The sequence below is a fragment of the Lissotriton helveticus genome, chromosome 8 (genome assembly GCF_964261635.1).
Source record: "Lissotriton helveticus chromosome 8, aLisHel1.1, whole genome shotgun sequence".
NCBI lineage: Eukaryota > Metazoa > Chordata > Amphibia > Caudata > Salamandridae > Lissotriton > Lissotriton helveticus.
This window is the reverse complement of record NC_136069.1, coordinates 1,726,536,388-1,726,557,547: the sequence shown is the minus strand read 5'-3', so window position 1 is coordinate 1,726,557,547 and position 21,160 is coordinate 1,726,536,388. Positions and strand designations below refer to the sequence as shown.

Here is a 21,160-nt window from a genome sequence, read left to right as displayed (position 1 = left end):
TGTCCATGGGTCACAGTCTCGATTAGATTATTTTTTATCCCTTTGGTGTTTCTCCATGCATGTTCACAGATACGGTACAAAAGGGGGTGGTGATGGACGGAGCATCTGAATCAATCAAACACTCACACCCAGTCAAAAGATCTGGGTTTAATCCATCACCGTTCTTTAGCCCACTCTGCCACCCCAGTTCAGACATGGCTATATGCAAATCAGTCTCACCCTGTGCCTCATGGGAACAGTCCAGCCTGAACTGCCAAGCCATGTCTTTCCTGGACCAGAAACAAGCTTCCGAGGACCAGTTTCTGGCATTCCAGCCGTCTTCAGCCCGGCTTGCTTGAATCCAGTGGCAAATTGAGCAAGGGACTCACGTCTGAGCATACCCTGCCACACTTATGGTGGCCAAAAGCCGTACAAAAGGGGGTGGTGATGGACGGAGAAGACATGGCTTGGCAGTTTGGGCTGGACTGTTCCCATGAGGCACAGGGTCAGACTGGGTGTCACATGGGTGGAAGCGTCATCTCCCCCGACTACGAGCAAATGGAAGAACAAATTAGATAAATGTATGGGAGCTGAGATTGCAGTCTTTGAGTCCCGGGTTTCCCCAGTAAACATCGCAAGATTTGGACATAATGGGTGACATTTCGCAGATTTAACCTATACCCCTACCCGAGGAAGACCCATGAAGGGCACCCACCAATCCCTGACGGGTATCACCCCATGCTATATCGTCTGATTGTCTTATTGCCTTGTTGGAATGTATATTGTGAATCTGAGGCCTCAAGTGCTATATCGTAGAGATTGACCACTGTCTGCATATTATTTGTATTATTGTTTTACCTGCATGTTTGGCCGATAATGTTTATTATCATGAAAATGGTTATTGATGCAAAAATAATCCCTCTGCTCATGCGTGTTATTGTAGGGCTAACACCCGTTATACGGCAAAATAACCAAATAAAATTTGTTATAAAAAAAAAAGAACAAGTTATTGACCTTTTGTAATCCTCTTTTTGGTGCATACTCTATCTACCCGCAGATTCCCCCCTGCCTTTCAACCGCTCCGTTTTGTGGCCTGGTCTCTCTTTAATACTCCACCTCTGAGGGTGCAGAAAGGGTGGCTTATGCGGCACGGCTTCATCACTTCTGGGGCAGTATGAATCGGTGTGGACGTTCCTGCAGCCTATATGTGATGGTCCCAGCCATGTGTTTGTGACGAGCACTGATTATTTCTGTAATCTTATACAGCAGTGGGCATGAAAATCTGGGAGTAATCCCTAAACAATGGCTTTAATTATGAATTTAAGGGTACAATCCAATCCCTTCATTAACATGGACTGAAATTTCAGTTTTTGTTGGAAATACTGCACCCGCAACTTCCTCCTGACGGATTTCACATGGATAATCCTGTCAGACGTCTTCAGGGAATAATGAGTGGTACAAATGCCGCATACATCGAAAGAGGAGCAGAAAATAGCGATTCTGCATGTAATTCCCCATTTTTAGGTTTAAAGTATTTTATTGAAGGAGTACACAGATAGAACAAACATTCCAGCAATGACATCCATGCTGCAGCCCTGGGAGCCCCCCTAAAGAAGTGTCAAACACCCCGCAACCGTACTAGAGGCTGTGTGAGCTCCGCACCCATGTGCATAACAGTAAACAACACCCTGAGGTAGAAAAAGGCTCTCCGTACACTCCCAATTTTCTAGAAACTGTTTCCCCCAACTCCCCCCCACCCTGTCCCTCCCTTTTCTCCCCGGCCCCCTCCGTCCAGTGCCCTGCGCAGCTAAATGTAGTTGAATCCACCTGCGACCCTCCTCTCCCTCTCCACCAGGGCCAATGGCAGCTAAGCAGTGTAATCAATCGGTGGTGTGATTCTCAATAATCTCAAGTATCTTGGACAGGTTAATTCCTTGAACTCTGTGGCTAACAGTGCAAGGAAGGGCTGCCATAGGTCTTCAAATTGTTCCACCTCCCCGGCCACCATAAGTGACAGTTTCTCCATGCCCAGGACATGCCACAATCTGTGCAGCCAACCCGTAATGGACGGAACAGTGGTAGTGCGCCAGTGTATTAGGATGTTTTGAATCGCCGAGCCTAGTGCAATGGCAATTTGTCTACCCCTACGTGATTTCAGTGGATACATTAACCCATTAGGCAATCCCAAAAGGACATATGCTGGAAAGCGGGACAACTCTATCTCAAAATGGGAATCGATCTCATCAAGCACCTCCTTCCAGTACAGGAGCAATATCGGGCAATCCCACAGAACGTGTGTCAGAGTGCCTAGTTGTCCACACTCCCGCCAACAGGCGTTATCAATGTGCCTATTCATCTCGTGCAACCGTTCCGGGGTATAGTACCAATATGTAGATACCTTGGTGAATGTGTCAGTCAGTCCTACGTGATAAGCGGAGTTTCGCGCACGATACGAGATCTGGTCCCACTCCTTGTGGCTCAATGTTCTACCCAGCTCCCTGTTCCAGCGTTCCCTACCCGGATTATGAAAGTGGGTGGAGGGGGGTTGCAACATCTTGTAAAGATCCGTAATTAGTTTTGCATCCGAAGTACGCGTCGCCAACCATTTCTCGTACGGCAGTAGCTTCCTGTCAGCCAAGTCTCGTACCTGTGGCTGTAAAGCCCAATGTCGTACCTGCCAGTAGCGCATCCTATCCGTCTCTAATAACCGATATTCCTCCTTGAGACTCTGAAAAGGGAGGACCCCTTACGACCCGTACAGATGGAAAAGAGCCCTGCATCCAGCCGCCCGCCAGTGTGTGAAGACACCCGGGGCAGTCCCCGGCGTGAAGTCAGGGTTGTCCGCAATAGGTGTGAATGGGGAGGGAAATGTGGTGAGCTCGTGTGTCTGATTGGTAACATCCCACACTCTCAGTGGGACCCGCGTAACGAAAGAAGCATAGAGGTTCGGAGGGCGATGTACTCTACGCAGAAAGGGCCCTTCCTGCAAGGGACGGCCCGCCACCGCCTGGTCCTGGAAAAGCCAGTGCTTGTCTGACTCCCACCGACTCCATTCCACCAGGTATCTCAGCTGCGCCACCTGAAAGTACTTGCGCAAGTCTGGGACTCCCAGTCCCCCCGCCTCCGGTGCCAACACGGAGAGTGCCCTCTTCATCCGAGGTCTGCGGCCCTGCCAAACGAAGTGGGATAAGGCCGACTGCGTCTGCTGAATCCAGCCTTTAGGTGGTTGCAGCGGCAGCGCCCGAAACAGATATAAGATCTGGGGGAGGACCGTCATTTTAACCGCCGCCACTCTCCCAAGCCAGGATATCAGGCCTTTACTCTATCTCCCCAGTTCCTCTTTAATCTTTCTACCCAGGGTTGCATAATTAGCTGTCACCATTGCCTGCAGCGTGGGCGCTAGCAGGATACCCAGGTACTGGACCTGACTGGCCGACCACTGCATGGGGAAGAGGTCTTGCAATTCCCGTCGCGTGGCAGGCGTAAGGGAAAGATCCGGGGCTGCTGATTTCCCCATGTTCATCTTGAACCCCGCCACCAGGGAGAAGGCCTCTAGCTCTGCAACGCACGCAGGCAAAGCGCGCCTCGGCTCCTCTAAGGTCAGTATCACATCGTCGGCGTAGAGGCTGACCGTGTGTATATATCCCCCCATTTTCACGCCGATCGCGTCCGGATTCTGCCGTATTCTCTGGGCAAAAGGCTCCATATACAGAGCGAAGAGGAGTGGGGACAACGGGCATCCTTGTCTGGTGCCTCGCTCAATATTAAACCTCCGAGAGTGTGGAAAAGTAAATTTTGCCATGTTCTGTGTCCCTACGTGTTCCCCATCCTATGTTATATGTGCATGATTAATATGCATATGTGTTCCCTTATGATCGATTAAAGACGCATTTCTAGCTGTGTCCAACTCTAGTATGTCAGTTTCCAGTTCTCGTGAAAGCTACGAGTATTAGGCCTATGTAAACCTATGTTGCCACGTTTCACAGTGTGCACGTTAATTCAGAATAAAGTCCCCGTTTCTAGGCCTCAAAAGGGCCCGGACACCAGATTCAGCTCCTGTCTCCTGAACCCTCGCTGAGGAGCGATACAGCCCCCACCTGCATCCCTGACCCTTCACTTACTTCCTGCCTCACAGTGCCCGGCTCGGCCTGGCTCTGCCTGCCAGTCTGCCAAGAGTATGTTATGATTCTAGTTATCAGTCCAGCCCTCCTTCCCTGCATTCCTAAGCTACTGAATCGCATCAATAGTTTCAGTCATAGTCTAGCCTTTATGTCTCCATGTAAGAGAAATACTGTATTAATGGTCATCGAATATTCCTCAACACGCACTACATGTAGAATAATGCATGCACCAGTCTTAGAGTCTGTTAGCCTTTGCCCTGATAACTTTTGGATTCTATCAACATGTTCTCTAAACATCAGATACTAGATAGTGTTTAGGTACATGTCGCTCTGACACTCCAGACTTTAGTCTCCTCTTCTAGTGCAGAAGTCATAGCCCCAGTTCTCCCTAGTAACACGTCATTGCCAGCTTGCGCGCACCACTAGGTTAGAGGTCCCGGCTCCTTAGGTAGCCCCCTCCATGTTTCCACCCCATTTATGACATATTCTGTTACGTTTACCTCACATGTCTATGTATACGCCTCTTGTTACACCTACTTTCTGCCTTATCTTTCACGACTGCTACAAACTCCGCCCACTGCTACGCCTACTGTACTGAATGTAATGTAATTTGTTTTAGTATATATATGTTATGCACTGTTATTAAAGTTAGCGCGCTCATCCCAGATCCTGCCCCGGCAGCTGCCGGGCCCTGCCATCCTATTCCCGTGCAGGTTGTCCTGTTCCTGTCCTTTATGCCTGATTAAAACCTGCAAACTCCAACTACCTCGAATCTTGACTCTTATTTATTGAGCTATCTGTTTATATCGTATCCAGTCAAAAATAGAACAGGTATTTAATTATTTATTTACCACATAATGGCGCCCGAACAGCAACTTGCCCTTTCCCCACGCGCCGGAGAAGCCACGCAAGCCCCTGACCCTCTGCAGCCGTGACGGAACCATACCGTGCACGTGCAGATATTTCTGCTTCAAGTATCCCTCAGGCCCACGGAGGAAACGGAGGTTGCGGTCCAACATCCAGACGAGGCGGTGGAGGAACGCGGCGAGTCCCGACCAGAGCCCAAGCCGAGAGTCCAAGGTCCGAGGTATCCGGAGGCCCACCCGTAACTGAAGTCCGAAGTTCGTAGTTCCTCGTCGTAGCAGTCCAGTCCAGTCCGAGGCCTTCCGTTCTTGCTGCCCAGTGAGTACCGTTGCTGGGGTAGTATCTAGACAGGGTCAAATAATTTGTCTGGTCCGTGGGTTTGGGTACGCAAATCCAACACGAAGTGTCCACCTAGGTGGATGCGGGTCCTGACGTGTCTCTTTATGGGACCGGTATGTTTCGTACTGTTTCAGCAGTGCATCTAGTAATTCTAGTAAGTTCTGTTTTCGAGAAAATTCATGTGTTTCTGTTTTCAGTATTCCAGGTAGTATTCTGTTCGAACTGTTATTTTAAATGTTATTTCATGTGTTTTCAATGTCGTGGTATGAGTGATCTGTTTCCAAGTTATTATTTGGTTCATTGTGTATTGTATTGTGTCTAGATCCCAGTCTAAGTCATGCCTTTGTTCTCAAAGTTACGTCAGTTAAGAACTAGAAAAGGTCTGCTCGAGGAAGCAGTTCCTGTCCCGCCTAGGGACAGTCCAGGTCATTTTATGTATCATAAACATGGCATAAGTGCCATATTATATCTAGACTTATGGGTCGAGTATACTAAAGATTTAGAAGAGAAATATAGATGGCCTGTATCAGGCACATGGGATGCCGAGTGCATCATGCGAGTAGAAGAAGCATTATGGAAAAAGAAAGCCAGACAGTCACAGAAAGATGCCATCGAGTTATGGCGCAAAGAATCTCATAAAAGAACCGAAAAAAAATCAGAAAGTCAGAATTAAGTAAAGAATCTACAGAAAGAGCCCAAGAAAGGGAATTAATCGAAATAGGTGAACGAGTTAAAACCGAACAGTCAGACAGACCGAGGAATGCCCTTATTAAGGGTATGTACCCTCTTCTTGCCGAGGGCTTGCCAAAAGCAACCCCGGAGGCATCCAGTAATTTCCCGCCACCATTAGTTCCGACCAAGCTACGTCACAAACCGACCGCAGCTGATATTTTTCTCTCGTCCTATTTGGACGGCACAGTCCCAGAATATGCAAATCCTGCTCCGCCAGCTCCTGTAAATAATGTAATTCCTGCTCCTTCAGTCACCGGGGCACCCGTTACAGCACCTGTTACGGTACCCCCGGTCCAGCCTACAGTACAAGTACCCGCTACATCGGTCACTCTGCCAGCACGAAGAGTATCAGTCGACGATTCCGGTCTAGGGGCCGCGGGGGGAGGTCCTCCTGGTACCCCGCCACCACAGAAACGTGTAATGTTAGTCGAGTTACATGAACGTGCGTTACAGCGTACGCCCAAACATCAGTCCGTTGCAGATATCAGGCGAGCTCTTACCGAATGCCGTTATGATTCAGTCCCAGGCGATGATAATATGGTTATATATTCGTTGTGTGTGAGACGGGTGACCGAGTATTTGGACACCCTACCGAATATGAAAGAAGATCTAGACAGAATATATCGTTTCATTCGTACAGGAACAGACCCAGAAAGTATTGGCGAAGTCATGTCTCTAAGGAAAGCTGAGACCCAGCTCATGCTATTAAAGTTTCTAATTAATTGTCTAATAAGGGAACAAGATTATCCGACTAAAGATCCGACCGAAATGAGAGTTCTGACAAAATGGAGGGATCATATAGCCGAGGGAAGACACAAGACACTCAGTAGTATAGAGAGTATGTACAAGAAAATTCGTAAGGAAATAATAAGGTTACACGAGAAACGCAAAGCAGCACAAGTAAGCGAGAAAGAAGACGACTCTTCTACCGAAGAGGTAGACGACGAGAATCCTTCCAGAATAGCGTATGTAGGTAGAACTAGACTTTCCGACCGACATTCACGTCTAGACTACAAGAAAACTGTTCCTTCTCCAGTACCAGAACAGTGTTCTCTAGAACAAGTATTTCAAGCTACCGATCACATTCTGAAATCACGGATCGGTTATAGTGAACTTAGTACCATGCATGAACAAGAACTAGCCCGATCAGCGGTCCGATGGGCTACTGATTCTACCACTTTTCCAGACGAAATAGTGGCACAAATGTTTCTGAAGCTGCCCCCAGCCGAGCAGCGACTGGTGGGTATGTACATGATCCAGCACCTCATTACACTGTATGAGGGTCAGCATTCCGATCCAGGTCCGTTACATGATGTATTAAACGAGCTACTCCAGTATAGATGGAAAGGTCTAGGTACTGATTTAATTAGTATCATTCTAGAACAGCGCCACAAATATCGAACGTTTCTGAATCCGCATTTTGTTCACGTCTCACCCCCAGAAAGTAAACCGTTTTACATAGATAGACAGCATCCGTTACGAGAAGTACACCCAGTTAGGACAGCGGGTGGCGAAATGCAACGAGTATTTGTTTACACCCCGATTACAAAGATGGAACTTTTAGAGATGAAAAAGTTAATTCCCTGTCACGACAAAGATCCAGCAGGGTTCCATCGAGAGTTAAAAGACATGCTCCGTATGGGAGAATACACGTATCCAGATATAATTAAAATGTTAAAGGTTCTGTTGCCTGCGGGCATATATGAAAAACTCAAGGAAAAGGAATGGGAGGTGGGAGAGAAAAAGATAGATTGGACAGCTCTAGAAGCTGAAGATAATATACGAGTACCAGGTACCGGTCTAGGAGATAGATGTAAAGAATTACCTGAGCTATTAATACAAGTTTTGCCAAGATTACTAGCCACGAAAAAGGAAGACTGGGATGCAATCTCAGCCTGTAAACAGAAACCAGACGAAGATACTAGTGATTTTTATTCTAGATTCGAGAAATGTTTTATTATTAACAGTGGTTTGAAGACAAGTAGCGAGTCATACCCTCATCTTTTTGTTACTAAACTAGTCGAGAATTCAAGTCCACAAGTTAAAAATCGAGTTTTGAAAGTCGAAAGTACCTGGCAAGCTAATACTCCGTCCCAAATGCTTCAGATGCTTCAGTATCACCAGAATAGAATCAGAGAAGAGCAAGAACACGAAAGGAAACGTATGAAAGACACGAAAATGAAAGTATTAGTTGCACAATCTGTTCCTCAAGACAGTCAGAAGAGGGGTACGAATCAAGCCAGTCATCCTGCAGTTCCTGTTAAAGGGACCTGCAATTATTGTAAACAGCCAGGTCATTTTATAAACGAGTGTGCAGTTCTGAAACACAACATAGCTACCGGTAAGACCAAAGAAAGACCACGTCCGCCTAGACAAGAACAAGTTTCACAAACTTCTCAGTCACCACAGAATGCACAACAGACAGTTACAGTACCGCAGCCTATAGCTGCAACACAGCATGTTACACAGCAGATGTACCAGTATGCACAGTCCGAGTATCCAGAGTATCAGCAGTATTCATGAAACAGCCTAGAGAGGGAGGTAGGCTTGCCTCTCATCGAGATACCTGTAGATCAAGAGGGTCCCTATGTTCACAGTCAAGTATTAGGGAAAGACAGAAAGTTTCTGATTGATACAGGGGCAAGTAGGACTACTATCAGTCATGACGAGGTTCCAGGGGCTCCGCTCTCAGGCTCAAGAAATGTTTCCCTTGGATTTTCAGGAAAGCCAATTGTTAACGAGATTTCCAAACCAGTTTCTCTAGAAGTAGGTCCATTGTCCCGAACTACTGATTTGTTACTTACGAAATCATGTCCAGAAAATTTGTTAGGTATTAAGACACTGAAAGAATTAGGTGCAGTTATTTGCTGCTCCCCAGAAGGAATACGTTTGTTTTTGCGTGACTTTAAGGGTCACTATGTATTACGTGATTTTGATCCAAGATTACTGAATGTCCCGCAGCATCTATGGGCACAAGGTCCAACTGATGTTGGTTGTATGCAGATCACACCCCATCGTGTGACTCTCAAGCCAGGCGTAGTGTTACCACGAATCAGACAGTACAGATTGCCACCTGAGGCTGTAGCAGCCTTATCCAAAATTATTGACGAGCTCATTGCTCAAGGAGTGGTTGTAGAAACTGACTCCAATGTATGTAATTCTCCTATCATTCCAGTCATGAAACGTACTGATCCAAATGCACCTCCAGTATATCGATTAGTGATTGACCTTCGAGAACTTAATAAATGTATCATTCCCCAGTACCCAGTAGTCCCAGATATTTCATCCCTATTGACAGCCATTGATTCCGAAGCTACGTTTTTCACTGTCATAGACCTCAAGAATGCATTTTTCAGTGTCCCCATTCATCCAGACAGCCAGTTCCTTTTCGGTTTTTGTTTAAATGGAAGGAGCTATAAATTCACACGAGCTCCACAAGGTTTCACAGAAAGTCCTAGTACTTACAGTCAAGCACTTAAGAGACAACTAGACAATATTCACATGCCAACTGATACTGCCCTGCTCCAGTATGTCGATGATCTACTGATCACAGCCCGTTCTGAACGTGACTGCGAGCGTGCGTCACTTAAAGTCCTGTGTTTTCTAGCCAAGATGGGGCACAAGGTGTCCCCTTCGAAGCTTCAATTCTGTGTCCAGCAAGTGATCTATTTAGGCCACTTACTGTCCAAGAGGGGTAGGCAGTTGACACCTGACCGTATCCAGTTAATAGCGAGTCTTCCTCAGCCCAAGACCCAGAAGGAGGTACGAGCTTTTATCGGCCTCACTTCCTATTGCCGACAATGGATTCCTCAGTATGCATTTCTAGCCAAGCCACTGATACAGTTAACGACACAGGAGGCAGCCGTATCGACTGTCCTCCCTTGGACATCCGAACATACACTTGCTTTTAATGAATTAACGAAAGCCTTATGCCAAGCTCCTGTTTTAGCTACACCGAACTACAGTAAGCCTTTTACACTTTTTGTCACAGAACGTAATGGAACAGCATTATCTGTTCTCACACAAGATCAAGCAGGACAATACAAGCCTTGTGCTTATTTTTCGAGCACATTAGATCCAGTAGCCCAGGCTCTGCCTGCGTGCCTCAAGTCAGTTGCAGCCACAGCTCTAGCTATCAGACAAAGTGATTCCATAGTATTAGGACATTCCCTGACAGTACAAGTTCCACACTCCGTGGAAGTTCTTTTAAACCGAACACAGACTCAGCACTTGACAATTGCGCGTTTAACAGGTTATGAATTGACACTGTTCCAGCCACACATAGAAATCAGACGCTGCAACACTCTGAATCCTGCTACACTGTTACCGTCAGTTACTTCAAATCCTGCCACACATGATTGTGTGGAAGTTGTTAACACCATGACAAAGCCAAGACAAGACCTGACAGATATTCCATTACCAGATCCCGACCTGACACTTTATGTGGATGGTTCATGTATGAGAACAAGTACAGGAGAGCTAGTAGCCGCGTATGCAGTGACTACTGACACTGAAGTTATAGAGACACACCGTATTGATACCTTGTCTGCTCAAGCAGCAGAGCTAGTCGCTCTGACCCAAGCCTGCATACGTGCCAAGAACCTGAAAGTTAACATATACACATATTCACGTTATGCATTCGGAGTCGTACACGACTTTGGAGTGCTCTGGCAAGAAAGAGGTTTTATGAATTCTCATGGAACCAAGATTCAGCATGGTCTTCTTATTCAAGCTCTGTTGGATGCAATACATTTACCGACAGCTATCGCTATCATGAAGTGCAAAGCACATACGAAAGTCACTGACATTATTTCCCAAGGTAACGATCTTGCAGATCGAACAGCCAAGCTTACAGCCCAGACTCCAGACATTCCAGTTAACACGACACAGACATCCACTCCAGATCAGACTACATGTATGACAGTTAAGGACCCTACACAAGATGTCATAGATATCCAGTTACATGCTACTCCCGATGAAATCAAGAAATGGTCCGAACAAGGAGGGGTCCAGACAGATCAGGGATGGTTGACGAAGGGAAAAGCCACATGGTTTCTCCCCGACTCAATGGTTCAAGTCATTATTAATACCGCACATAGTCCTGCACATTTAGGAAAAAAAGCCATGTTAGACAGTATCCAGAACATTTGGTTCAACAAGCACATACGAGCTGCAGCCAAGCAGAAAGTCCGTACCTGTATGATATGTTGCCAGTTCAATCCAGGTAAAAGTGTCCCGGTGGAACAAGGGGGATTCCAGCCTCCTGACCACCCTTTTGAGGTCCTCCAGATGGATTATATTCAGATGGAGCGATGTCGAGGTTTCAAGTATGTCTTCGTAGTTGTATGCGCTTTGTCCAGGTGGACAGAGGCATATCCAGTTCCAGATTACACAGCCGCGACCACTGCCAAGCAGTTGGTTCGTGAATTTTTCCCCCGCTATGGACTCCCTAGGGTCGTGTATTCAGACAACGGCCAGCCATTCTCATCTGAGTTAATGAAACATGTGTCCCTTCTGTTAGGGTACCAGTGGAAGTTCCATTGTGTACGCCATCCTGAAGCAGCAGGTCTCGTAGAGAGACATAACCAGACATTAAAAATCCGCATTGCCAAAGTTTGTAAAGAGAAAGGTGTAGACTGGCTAGTAGCTCTGCCAGTCGCTCTGTTTTATATGCGCATGGTCGCACACTCCAGATCAGGTCTGTCCCCTTACGAGGTCGTATTCGGCCGCCCCACAAACATGTGGGGTACACCTAGACCCCGAAGTATTACAGATGTTTCCAGTAATATGCTGACAGATTACCTAGCTTCCTTGATGTCTGCCCTACACTCTTGTCGTTCACAGGTTGCCGCTGCATTTCCAGACAATACCGAGGTGAAACCGCATGAAATCGTTCCAGGAAACCTCGTCCTTGTAAGGAACTTTGATCGTTTAAGTCCGCTGGAGCCTCGGTGGAAGCAGCCGCAACTTGTCCTCTTGACCACCCGCACGGCCGTGAAGTTGGAAGGCCGCAAGGGGTGGGTTCACCTGTCCCACGTCAAGAAATTCCATGGATGTCGCATAAAAACATTGGACTGTTCCATTTCTAAGGACTGCCTAAAAAGTGACTTTGAATCCAAGCCTTCCCTGTTAGAGGAAACTCCGCAGCAGGAGTATAAAAGTAAACTCAGGTCTAGTAAAATAAGTCAGCCAGTTTAATTGTCTAAGTCCCCCTCGGGTGAAGCGGTTAGACAGGTTTCTGACATGTATGAGATAGACCCCCATAGTGAGAGAGTTAGTCAAAACTCTATCAGATGTATCATTATTCTATGTTTTCTTATGTTTTTGAGTTTGATGGTTACCTGCACAAGTTATGCATTGCATGTATGTTTTCCAATTTCTCATGTAAATAAGTTTTCTAATGCTACAGTAGAGCACACATTTAGTGATCTGCCTCCTCACGAGCTATCCTATCGTCTCGCTATGAGAAATAACACGTTTATTAGAATGTTACACTATTCACACCAGACCAGCAATGCCACTAATTGTTGGGTGTGTGGTCGACTCCCCCCTTTCCAGACACCGAAGGGAGTTCTGCCACTCTTTCCTTATCCATTTTCACATAATGGTTCGTGTGGAGCATGGTCCACGTTAACGTCATCCTCAATTGATATGTCCCTTCTGAATAGTACATGTTTTCCAGACAGGCAAGGTCTTACCCATAGAACAGGGTTAGATCTAGAAAATGAAGTTTATAATTTAGGTAATTATTCTTCGAATTTTATGGTCCTGAATGTTCAGTCCGATACTACTCCAGATTTACCTGCTATTTCAGTACTACCAGTCAAAGGCGAATTATGTGTCCGAAAGAATGGTTCCGCACATGTAGGACATAGTGATTGTACTACTGTTGTCAAGTATAGTGACAGTGGGAAATCTATTTTCAAAGCCTCACGTCATTCTTATTTTGTTTGTGGTCAGACCGCATATGTCCGTCTGCCCCTCGATTGGGATGGAACTTGTTACATTGCCTTCCTACTGCCACCAGTTTTTCTAGCCCCATCTGATTATCATAGAAACACACATCTAGTACACGTTAGACCTAGAAGGGAGATCGAGTCCCCAATTGTCGATCAAACTGAAACTACTCTAGAACAGTATACAGACTTCAATAAAGGTTTCTTCTTCTTTATAGGCCCCATCCAGAATAGTAAGTTAATTCGTAGGTTAACCAGAACCCTTGAAGCAGTAGTGAATGAGACTACTTCTGCTCTAGGTAACTTAACCGAAGAGCAATCTGCTATGAGATTTGTCGTGCTCCAAAATCGTCTCGTTTTTGACGTCATACTGGCCGATAGAGGAGGAGCATGTAGAGTCATCGGATCTAGTTGCTGCATTTTCATTCCTAATAACGCGCCGTCTGTTTATTCAGCTATAACCAGACTTCATAAAATTGCCCATCAGTTACACCAGAATCCAGGCACCTGGACATGGTCCGGTTGGCTCTGGAGTATAATTTCTGCCTGGGGATGGAAAGTATTGTCATTCCTAGGTATAGCAGTAATGATCATTTTCAGTTGCTGCCTCTGTTTACAATGTGGCCCTGCGATTTGCGGCATTTGTGCTACATCCTGTATTCCAAGTCCTAGTCCTAAGTCCCGTTCCAAGACAATTCGAGACGAGCAAATGATACTGTATGAAATGATAGATGGTATCATGAATATTGATGTTTCCTGATGGAAACGTAGTGACAAGGAGGGAATGTGGAAAAGTAAATTTTGCCATGTTCTGTGTCCCTACGTGTTCCCCATCCTATGTTATATGTGCATGATTAATATGCATATGTGTTCCCTTATGATCGATTAAAGACGCAATTCTAGTTGTGTCCAACTCTAGTATGTCAGTTTCCAGTTCTCGTGAAAGCTACGAGTATTAGGCCTATGTAAACCTATGTTGCCACGTTTCACAGTGTGCACGTTAATTCAGAATAAAGTCCCCGTTTCTAGGCCTCAAAAGGGCCCGGACACCAGATTCAGCTCCTGTCTCCTGAACCCTCGCTGAGGAGCGATACAGCCCCCACCTGCATCCCTGACCCTTCACTTACTTCCTGCCTCACAGTGCCCGGCTCGGCCTGGCTCTGCCTGCCAGTCTGCCAAGAGTATGTTATGATTCTAGTTATCAGTCCAGCCCTCCTTCCCTGCATTCCTAAGCTACTGAATCGCATCAATAGTTTCAGTCATAGTCTAGCCTTTATGTCTCCATGTAAGAGAAATACTGTATTAATGGTCATCGAATATTCCTCAACACGCACTACATGTAGAATAATGCATGCACCAGTCTTAGAGTCTGTTAGCCTTTGCCCTGATAACTTTTGGATTCTATCAACATGTTCTCTAAACATCAGATACTAGATAGTGTTTAGGTACATGTCGCTCTGACACTCCAGACTTTAGTCTCCTCTTCTAGTGCAGAAGTCATAGCCCCAGTTCTCCCTAGTAACACGTCATTGCCAGCTTGCGCGCACCACTAGGTTAGAGGTCCCGGCTCCTTAGGTAGCCCCCTCCATGTTTCCGCCCCATTTATGACATATTCTGTTACGTTTACCTCACATGTCTATGTATACGCCTCTTGTTACACCTACTTTCTGCCTTATCTTTCACGACTGCTACAAACTCCGCCCACTGCTACGCCTACTGTACTGAATGTAATGTAATTTGTTTTAGTATATATATGTTATGCACTGTTATTAAAGTTAGCGCGCTCATCCCAGATCCTGCCCCGGCAGCTGCCGGGCCCTGCCATCCTATTCCCGTGCAGGTTGTCCTGTTCCTGTCCTTTATGCCTGATAAAAACCTGCAAACTCCAACTACCTCGAATCTTGACTCTTATTTATTGAGCTATCTGTTTATATCGTATCCAGTCAAAAATAGAACAGGTATTTAATTATTTATTTACCACAAGAGCTACAGCCGTTCACCCGCACCACCGCCGACGGGAACCTGTAGCAATTAAACACCCAAGAGCGAAATTTCCCGCCGAAGCCCATCTTCTCCAGCACTCGAGCTAAATAAGGCCAGTGCACCCGGTCGAACGCTTTTTCAGCGTCAACCGACAATAGCATCCTTTCTCCGGGAACCCGAGCTGCCTTTTCCAAGATATGTACCACTCTCTTGGTGTTATCCACCGTCTGCCTCCCGGGCACAAAGCCGGCCTGATCCGGTTCCACCAGACCCGGCAGATAGAGCGCCAAGCACGCCGCCAAAATTCCCGTGTACAGTTTGAGGTCAACGTTTCAAAGGGAGATCGGACGGTACGAGCTGCACTGGGCCCTGTCCTTCCCGGGTTTGGGTATGACCGACACCGTGGCTTGCAAAAGATCCGGCGGGATCGCCCCCGGTTCGGCCAAGGAGTTAAATAGTCTCGTCAGTATAGGCGCCAGCGTGGCACTAAACGTCCTGTAAAAGAGCGCCGTATAGCCATCCGGGCCAGGGGCCTTACCGTGTTTAAGCTTAGAGATGGCGGTGATAACCTCCTCCTTCCGGATCTCTCGTTCCAGAAACTCCGTTTGGGACGGTGCCAGGGACGGGAGGGTAGCCGAGTCTAGATAATCCTCTGTCTCCCGCGCCAGCAGGTCCTCCCCTGTGTACAAGTCGGCATAAAAACGGCGGAAGGTCTCGGCTATCTGTGCGTCCTCCGAGACCATCCCGCCACCTCCAACCGCGATCTCCTTCACCCGGTGGCGTTCGTGGGCCACCCTGAGTTTGCTCTCCAGGAGGCGGCCACACCTGTCCCCCCCTGTATAATAAGCATGCTTCAGCCGCAGCGCCGCATATTCTGCCCTATCCATATCTAAAGAGGATAGGAGTTTCCTCGCTGCCTTCAGCTGCTTCCAGATCCTGGGGGCTCCCGTGCGACGATACACCTCCGATACACCTCCTCAAGTTCCTTGACGTTTTGCGTGAGCTCGTCCCGCTTATGCCTCTGATCCCTGTTCTCTGCCGAGGAGATCGCAATGAATTCCCCTCTGACCACCGCCTTGAGTGCCGCCCATTGAGTGGCTACCGAGGTATCAGTGTTGTCATTGTGTGTTTGGAAGTCCCTGATTGCCTCCGTAACGCGCTGCACAACTGTTTTCTTATGTAAGAGAGCGTCCCTAAGGTGCCAGACCCTGCGAGAGCCCCGATCAGCTAGCAAAGAAAATGATCCCGAGACCGGCGCATGATCCGATAAGGAAATGACCCCCTTCTCCGATGTCGTAGCCAAAGCACAGACTGGACCAGTAACCAGTAGGTGGTCCAGCCTAGCGTATGTCTTATGCGCGTGAGAGTAGAAAGAGTAGTCCCGGTCTGCAGGGTGCAAGTAGCGCCAAAGATCGTGAAAATCCAGATCTATTAAGTGGGACTTTGTCAGCTGTGACAATTCCCCCGACTGTGGGGACCGCCGGGCCGACCTGTCTGTAGCCGAATCAAACACCATGTTTAGGTCACCGCCCCAAATAATGTGTCTATCTGGAGATGCCGCTATGTCTACTAGTGCTGAGCGCATGAAGCTATCCTGTTGTTCATTCGGACAGTATATCGTCCGATGGTAAATGTCAGGGTCCCTAGTTTAAACCTGTGCGCTAAGAGTCTCCCCTTCTGCTCTGCGAATTTGTGTAATACCTCCCCCCTGAATGAAGCAGACACTAATATCGCTACCCCCGCCGTTTTGGTGGTGTTCGATGAGAAAAACTGCGTGGGGAATTTGCGTGATCGTAATCTATGGCAATCCCGTGTGAGCAAGTGAGTCTCCTGGAGGAGACAAATGTCAGCCTGTGTGTTCTATAGCAAGGACAGGACTGCCCGCCTCTTAACAGGGTTGTTAAGCCCTTTGACATTCAGGGTCACAACCTTAAGGGACGCCATAATACTTCAGAACAAAGTGATGTACGCAACAAGTCCAAAATAGGGAAGATCGATGTGTGAGCCTACGAAGCGACATGACCCTCACTGGGTCCACGTGAGAACAACCAGAGCACTGAACGGACTGCACCCACCCCACCCCGTACCCAACTCCCAACCCCCCAGTCCCCAACTCCCCAACTCTCCCCCCTCCCGTACCCCTCCCGGTCCCCCAACATCCCCCAACTCCCTCCCCTTCCAGGTCCCCCGGCACCTTCTGAAGAATTGTCCCAGCCATGTCCTTTCGGACAAGTCCGCGGTTAAGTATCGAAGTGGACGTCCAGCCACACCCTTCCACCCTCCGCTCCCTCCCCGCCCCACAGGATCCCCTGCCTGCGAAATCTGCAATGCTGTGTCGTTCTCCCCCCGGAGCAATCTCACGCTGTCAGCGCGACACCATCACTCATCGTAGTGTCTCCCGCAGCAGCTTGGATGGCCCTGATGATGGGCGAGCTTGGACGTTGAGGCGCCGCCAGTGTTCTGCGCCTCGAGACCCTGCACCATCCGTCGTCCGAGGTGCGTCTTCTGTGAGGCGTAGTGGACTCCTCCTCCTCCGCGGTGATCCCCAATACCTCACATGTGTCCTGCAGGGACCTCAGCTGATGCACCTCACCGTTCCACTTAAAAATAAGGCGGAAAGGATGACCCCATGAGTAAGGCATTTCGTGTTGCTTTAGGAAGTCTGTCGCGATCTTAAACGCCTTACATTTTTGTAGGGTGGTCGCGGCCAAGTCCTGGTTTCAAGGCCACCGGGTGCCCTCGGAAGGCCAGTGAGGGTGTTTTCCGGGCCTCCGCCATGATTATTTCTTTCAGTGGGAAATCAGGAAGGAAGGCCAAGAGATCCGGGGGTGGGGCATTAGCACGTCTCGGGGGCCCCACTCTATGAGCCCTATCAATTCTTATTGGAAAATCCGCCACCTCGCCCAATATGTCTCTGAAGAGTTCCCGCAGGAATCCCGCTACATCTGATCCCTCCTCCACCGATGGAATTCCCCGGACCCTTATGTTATTCCGCCGGGAGCGGTTTTCCAAATCCTCATTATGGGCCTGGAGGTCTAACTGTTGGTCCCTCAAGCGCAACACTTCTTGCTGTAGCTGCGCAATATCCTCGTCCTGCCGTTGCGTAGTGCCTTCTGTCGCGGCCACTCTCTCTCCTAGGCCATCCACCTCCCTCCGTATCTCACGAACTTCCCCGGCCACTTCCTGCTTAAGCGCTTGAAAGTTATCGCGCAACGTGCCAAAGAGTGACTCCAAAAAGGACCTGGTGACCGGCGGCTCACAGCCCCCTGCCGATTGTGAGCCACTCGCCGCGTTCGGTGATGGCTGATTCCTGTCCCTATCGCTAATCAACACGACGGGAGCAGCGCGGAGGAGCAGGGAGGCCGAATTTCGAATCAAAGATATTATCTTTCCCTATCATGAAAGAAACCAGATGAACGGTCGACATCAATTTGATCATACCCATATGTCCAACTGATATGAGAGTTGGTCGCTAACAAATATCCTAGAAGCCCCTCCTGTCATCATCGGTGGCTCCTCCGTGCACCTAGAAAACACTTTGCTTTATCCATAAGCCAGAAAAACTGTGACGAATATCAAAGAAATCCACAGCAAGTGTGAAAGCAATTGAAAAGCTCTCTTAAACTAAACACAGATACGGAGTCAAATGTCCTTTTTGTCCTGATGAAGGTGTCAAGATTGAATAGCACCGAAACGCCACGTCGACTTTTTCACTTTGACTGTATATTATAATTATTGCATCACCATTTTGGGTGATTTTTATTTGTTTTTATTATGTTTTAGATTGTAACCCAGTTGGGAGGATCAAAATAAAATTTTGCCATTGAATTTTACTATTTTTGCGTACCTGCCAGTCACTTGCACTTTAGTTGCCTGCTCTTATCCAGTCAGAAATTGTTTTTTATAATTGTTTTTTATAACTTTCCGCACTACCCACAAAACCTTCCCCAGTCCAAGTTTCTCTCAGCGATCCGAGTCTGCTACATCCTTTACAGGGATCTTAAATCTTTTGTGATTCCTGTCCCCCCTGTTCTGGGACCTACCAAGCAGTTCCGGGAGTGTGCGCTCGTTCCTCTTCCCACCTTTCTGATTCGCCATTCCTTCCGCCGGGCAGCACCGCTGCTCACCGCCAGCCAGTCCTCCGTTCTGTGACCACACGCAGCTCCACTGGACGGGGTGTTTGGGATTCACTTGCTCTCTGTCCGGGTATGCCACCCCGGAAGGCCCACGCCAGCGTCCGCTCTTTAGGCCGTGCTATTGACCACCGTCGTCCCCCCGCTCCACTGGCTGTCCACCCAGGGCCGCAAAGGCTACGATCTTCATAGGCACTCCCTACGCGATAGCTGATGAGCCAGACGTCTGCGCAGTTCATTCAGGCCCTCGTGTCCAACGGTTTCGTGAGACCCTCTCACTCCCAGGCCAGACCCCTCGATAGCTGCGGGTCCGGTCTCCTCCAGCCGTTCTCAGTATCCCAGCCCCAATTGTCAACGGGTGGCGCCTCACATCCCACTCTCCAGGGGGAACTGTCTCAGCGGGCCCCTCGGTGATAACTCCCCTCTTTGTCCGCCCTGGAGTAGCACTGCTGCCGGGCCGCCAAGACCATGGGGGCACCCTCCTTGAACCGGATACCACCTACAGTCCACTGGGTCGTAGCGGGCAAGCGTCAGGCCCGGAGCCCGACCACCGGCCTCGTGGCACAGGCCTCACACTGCTAGGGTCGCCACCTCCCCTTATCTCCTCACTCGTGGGACTCCGCCGTGTTCCTCGGGCGGCCAGTCAGTTCCAGCGTTCCTCCCAGGGGTGCAATGTCCGTCTGAAGTCCGCCGGCCCCCTCCGCTCCCCCCAGGGCGGCCCGCGGTTCCGCGTACTTCCACCAACTGCGTCACCGCCCTTGGTACCGGGGTAGTTACCGGCCTCCACTCTAGTCTCGCTCGGGGCTCGTCGTGGGCCGCTCCGCGGAGGCACCCCCAACGCTGCGCTCCGGCCGGCGTTAACTCCCGGGCCCCTCTCCGACGCCTCCTGCGCGGGCCGAGTCTTCAGGGGCTCTGCCCTTCCGGCCCACAAGCCTCCGGAGATCCAGGCCGCAGCCGCGGCCCCGAGTCGCAGAAGGGCCGACCCCAGGGGGAGGGGCGTCCCGGCAGGCCGCCGGCGCTGTCCTGGGTCACCCCGTACCTTTGCGCCACCCAAGCGTACCGCAGCTGTCCCTCACAGCGCTACCGCAGGTTCCTTCAGGCGCCGGGCAGAGACCCGCTCCTCTCTCCGATACAGGCGCCGCCCACCTCCGCTCCGGCTCCGACGCCGTTCAGCGGCGATCCGCGCCGCACTCCAAACTTCGCCTCCCGGGCCTCCGCAAGACTGATCTCCGGTCCCGCAGCAGCCTGGCCTGTCTTCACGCCTTCCCCATCCGGTATGGTGCCGGGGGGGGGGGGGGGAGAACAGGCGATTCCAACAGCTCTGGGTTAGGGCCGGGTCGGGAGCTCCGGGAGAAAGCGTCTCCTCACCCCGCCATCTTGGCCACGCCCCCTAATTCCCCATTTTCACATGGAAACTCATATTAGCAGGTTTATACGGTTTCTGATGAATGGCTCAGCGTGGGGTAGCGGTATTTCCCGGGATCAGCAGGCACCTCCCTCATTACCAGGGCAGTTGTAGTTTTTCATTTACCTTGAAATTGGTATTGTGTTAGATCCACTCCTGGACTGTGGCCCCCGCGGCTCCTCTGTGTGACCTTCACTCGCCATCAGCGATGTTGACTCTCTTGATGAATGTAGAGTCTCCCACACAACTGCTTCAGGGGTTCAGATTCCATCACAGACATTGTAGTGAAGGACGCGCCATTTAAAGGGGGGCTGCACGTGGACTGGTGGGCGTCAGGACAACTGTGGAAGGTAGACACTGAGCTGATAACTTTGTTGTTTATCTTAAGTATTTTGGCCTCCTTGTTTGATGAACCTGTGATGTTTTTCTTTTTTTGCTGTTAGACCTTTTCAGGAAATAAATGTAGTTGTAATTGAGCCTCCATTTCCTATAATAGTCTTCTTTCCTGGGAATCATGTCCTTGATGCTCCTGTCCTGTTTATTTCAATCCAAAGTCTGTCATTTCAGGACAACAAAGAATCCCCGATGGTATCACAGTGTCACTGTTTAATGTCTTATTCTCTTTGATAACACCAAACAAGAACCAAC

General features: G+C 48.9%; 1 protein-coding gene across 1 annotated transcript in view; it reads left to right on the top strand.

Moving 5' to 3' along the window:
* The window catches only part of LOC144774155 (NACHT, LRR and PYD domains-containing protein 12-like), a 721,917-nt gene that overhangs the window by 494,530 nt on the left and 206,227 nt on the right, over window positions 1–21,160 (top strand). The window lies entirely within an intron of this gene.